We start from the raw sequence: 5,000 nt of genomic DNA, 5'->3' as shown, positions 1-5,000 counted from the left end.
CGCAGGTAGGCAGGCAGGCGCACGGGCAGGCAGACAGACCGGCAGGTGCACAGACAGGCTAGGAGGTATGCAAGCGCACTGGCAGGCAGGCGCATATGCAGGCAAGCACGCAGGCGCACTTGCGGGAAGGCAAGCAGTCGTATAGACGGGATGGCAAGCAGGCTGGCAGACAGGCGCACAGGCGGGCAGGCAGGTGAGTAGCTAGGCAGGTGCACAGGCAGACAGACCTTCAGGCAGGCAAACGCACAGGCAGGAACAGGTTTTGAGGTTAAACAGCCAAACGCTAATGCCTTCAGGGGAAGGCAGATTGGCAGGCAAACAAACAAGTACACAGATAGGCTCTCTGGTAGGCAGGCAATTATGCGTACAGGCAGGTAAGGAGGTATACAGGGAGGCAGGCAGACAAGCAAGCGCACAGACAGGGAGGCAAGCAAGAACATAGGTAGGCAACCAAGCAGGCTCACAGGCAGGCAGGCAGGCAGACGAGTAGACGCACAGGCAGGCAGGCAGATGCATAGGCGGGCATACAGGCGCAAAGTCAGAGGAAATAAGGCAATCGGGCAGGCAGGCAGGTAAGCGCACAGCCAGGCAGGCGAAAAAGCAGACAGGCAGGCAGGCAGAAAGGCAGACAAGCACATAGGTAGGCAGGCAGGCAGGCGCACAGAGAGACAGGTGCACAGGCAGGTAGACAAACAAGCGCACAGGCAGGCTGGCAAGCGCACGAGGAGGCATGCAGGCGCACAGGTAAGCAGCCAGGCAGCCGCACAGGCAGCCAAGTGCACAGGCAGGCAACCAGGCGAACATGTAGGCGCACAGGGAGGCAAGCAGGCAGGTGCACAAGCAGCGGGGCTGGTGAACAGACAGGCAGGCAGGCAAGCGCATAGGCAGGCAGGCAAGCAGGCGCACATGCAGGCAGGCAGGCGCACATGCAGGCAGGCAAGCAGGCGCACATGCAGGCAGGCAGGCAAGCAGGTGCACATGCAGGCACACATGCAGGCATGTAGGCACGCACATAGGAGCACAGGCAGGCAAGCAGACAGGTGCACAGGCGGGTAGGTAGGCAGGCAGGTGTATAGGCAATCAGTTAGGCAGACATGCAGGCAGGCATACAGGCGTACAAGCAGGTAGGTAGGCAGCCAAATAGGCAGGCGGGCAGGCAAGCAGGCAGACGGGTATGCAAGCGCACAGGCAGACAGGTAGCCAGGCAGGCAGGCTGGCAGGTAGGCGCACAGGCAGGCATACAGGCAGGCAGCCGTAATTGCAGGCAAACAGGCTGACAGACGCACAGGCAGGAAGGCAGGTGCAAAAGGAGGCAAGCAGGCAGACACACAGACAGGCAGGTAGGCAGGTAGGCGCACAGACAGGCAGGCAGGAAGGTGGACAGGTAGGCGGGCAGGCAGGCAGGCAAGCTGGCAGGCAAGCAGGCACACAATCTTCAGGCAGACAGGCAAGCAGGTGCACAGGCAGGTAGGCAGGCAGACAGACAGGCGCACAGGCAGGTAGGCAGGCAAGCGTACAGGCAGGCAAGCAGGAATGCAGGCTCACATGTAGATAGGCGGGCAGGAAGGCAGATATGCAGAAGCACAGGCACACAGACATTCAGGCAGGCGCACATGTAGACAGGCAGGCAGGCGCACAGACAGAAAGGCAGGCAGACAGGCGCACAGGCAGGCAGGGTAATAGGCGTGCAGGCAGGCAGGCTAATAGGCGCACAAGCAGGCAGGCGCTCAGGCAGACAGAAGACGCACAGGCAGGCACAAGCTTTCAGGTTAAGTAGTTACATGTCAGGCAACAAGGCAGATTGGATGGCCACAAGCAGACACACAGGCAGGCACACAAGCAGGTACTCTGGTAGGCGTGCAAGCAAGTAAGTATTGTGGTAGGAAGGAAGCAGGCGCAAAGATAGGCTTAGATATTGGTCAACAAACACGTGACATTGTACATCCGACAGCGAATATGGCACTGTATATTACATAAGAACATAAGAATGAAGGAGACTGCAAGAGACCATAAGGCCTACACTAGACAACTCCGTATCTATCACCACATGTCATCCCCATGCATAAAATTGTCTAATCGTTTCTTAAAACAATTGATAGTTTCAGCGCTTACTACATGGTTACTAAGTTTATTCCATTCGTCGACCACCCTATTAGTAAACTAATTATTGCCTATTTCCTTCTTAAATCAAAATTTGTCCAGTTTATAACCATTACTGCGAGTCCTGCCCTATTGTTTTGATATGATGATCTTCTTTGCATCACCACTTGAACAATTCTATTAGATCACCCCGCACTCTGCGTCTTTCCAGAGAGTGTAAGATAAGGTGCCAAAGCCCCTTTTCGTAAAGCAAATTTCTGAGGCCATGTATCATTTTGGTCATTCTTCTCTGTACTGATTCTAGTGAATTGATGTCCATTCTGTAGGATGGAGACCAAAGATGTACCGCATAGTCAAGAATAGGTCTAACTATCGCTAGATAGAGTTTAATAATTACCTCTACACTTCTATTCGTTACCATCCTAGCAATGAAACCTAATGCTCTGTTAGCTTTTTCCTGGCGCTAATGCACTGCTTCCTGGTTTTAAGGTCCGGACTCACTAGAACTCCCAAGTCTCTCTCGCACTCAGTTTTCTCTAAAAGCGTGTTATCTAAGCTGTATCTATTTTCGGGGTTATGTAGCCCTACGTTTAACACGCTATACTTAGAGATATTGAAGTTCATTTGCCATTTCACTGACCATGTGCACAATTTGTTAAGATCATCCTGCAGAATCTCTGCGTCGTTTCCTGACCTAATCAGGCGTCCTATTTTATTGTCGTCCGCAAACTTACTAACATCACTATTTATCCCATTATCTAAGTCGTTTATGTACATAATGAACAACAAGGAATCCAAAACCGAGCCCAGGGGGAACCTACTAGTAACATTGCCCCACCTAGATTTTATTCCATTTACGGTGACCCGCTGTTTTCTGTTACTAATCCAAGCTCTAATCTATTCTAACAGTTTTCCTTCTATGCCATGGTCTTTGATTTTATTTAGTACTCTCTGGTGTGGCACCTTGTCGAACGCTTTGCTAAAGTCAAGGTAAATAACATCGTAATTATCATTGTTATCTGTCGCCTTATGTACTTTAGTGTAAAAGGATAGAAGATTAGTCACACATGACTTACCCTTGGAGAAACCATGCTGTAAATCTCGAATTAAATTATGTCTTTCGATGTGTTCTCTGAGTATTTACTATTACTAATTCAAGCATTTTTCCTATAACCGGTGTCAAACTGATTGGCCTGTAGATGCATATAGACGATTTATGTCCCTTCTTAAAAAACAGGAACAACGTTTGCCTGCCTCCAAGCAGTAGGCACAAAACCAGTGTCTACCGATTTATTAAATATTTCAGTTAACTGGTCACCGATTTCAAATTTACACTCCTTAAGCATTCTCGGAAAAAAATCGTCTGGACCCGGGGATTTTGTAGCTTTAAGTCATTCAATCTGCTTGACTACTTCTTTATTAATGCTGATATTAGATAGACCATTTTCTTCATCCCCTCTGAAAATTGGATCTCAGTCAGGTACTTTATCTAACCTCTCATTAGTAAGCACCGATAGAAAATAAATGTTAAACTCCTCACTCATTTTTTCCTCCGATTCTATCATGACATTTTCATCGTTTTTAATTGGTTTTATTCTTTCTTTATATTTTGTTCTATAGATATGAAAGAAACCCTTTGGGTTGATATTGCTTGACTGGCAACCTTAATTGCATAATTACGTTTCGCTGTACGTGTATTCTTTTTAACCAGCTTTGCCATTTAGTTATGTCTTGATCTAAGGTGTGATTTACCGTTTTTTATTTTTACGTAAATTCCTCTTTTCATTCCGATCTCATGCATTAATCTGTCCGTCATCCATTTGGGAGTATTACTATTTTTCCGTATTGACTTCAGGGGGATAAATGTGTTTTGTGCATTAATAATTAGATCAGTTAGATTGCAATACATTTCATCCAAATTGCTGACCTGTCTGTTAAGCCCCCGCTCCTAAGTGACCTGACTCAAGGTATGCATGTTATCCTCCGTGACCCGACCCCTGGTCATGACCTGACCCCTGGTCAAGTACCGAGACCTGACCCCGTCGACAATGTCTGAAACGTCCGAAAAAGTCCGTATAACATTTCATATTAAATTTCAAATAGGTTTTTATATTGTCAAAGTTTGCTCTCCTGAAGTCTGGTACTGGGACGTTATTCGTACTTTTTAATTCTTCCCGAATAATATTAAATCTTATTTCTTGATGATCGCTAGAGGCTAGACTATCTCCTACTTTTACGTTGCTCATTAGGTGCTCATTATTAGCTAAAAGTAAATCCAGTGTATTTTCTCCCCTCGTAGGATCGGTAATCACTTGTTTTAGGAAATCATTCTACACCACATCTAGGAATTTCTTCGTTTCCTGATCTCCTATTAAAGTTTCCCAGTCAATGTTTCTATAATTAAAATCGCCCATGATCACAACGTTTTTTGTACTGGGACGCTCTGAGAATTTCATGAATAAGGGGATGAATCAGCTCAATGCTGAGGTTAGGTCTATACAAGACGCTAATAATAACTTTCTTATTCTTGCCTATAGTCTCCACCCAAATAGATTCCGTACAGTCCTCTTCCTTAATCGAACTGTTGATAATACAGTTTATTGTATTTTCAACGAAAAGTGCTACACCTCCCCCACTCCTGCCAACCCTATCTTTGTGAAAAAACTATATCCTTCTGTTTCGATTCCCGGAAGGAAATATTTACTAACCATGTTGTTCCAGGATTCAGTAATAGGTATAATATCGAAATTCTCTACGCATGCTTTACCTCGCAGCAAATATTTCTTTTTTAATTATATTTTTGCTATTTGAATAGTAAACTTTAAGTTTATCTTCCCTCCACATGCTCTGGTGATTCTTTTCGCAGTCCCTCTCTAAGTTGTTTCTATTGCCTAAACTAT

This window comes from Oratosquilla oratoria, chromosome 27 (genome assembly GCF_046742065.1).
Source record: "Oratosquilla oratoria isolate Oo_2021 chromosome 27, ASM4674206v1, whole genome shotgun sequence".
NCBI classification, from domain to species: Eukaryota; Metazoa; Arthropoda; class Malacostraca; order Stomatopoda; family Squillidae; genus Oratosquilla; species Oratosquilla oratoria.
The sequence above is the reverse complement of the archived record's forward strand: the minus strand, read 5'-3'. Positions refer to the sequence as shown.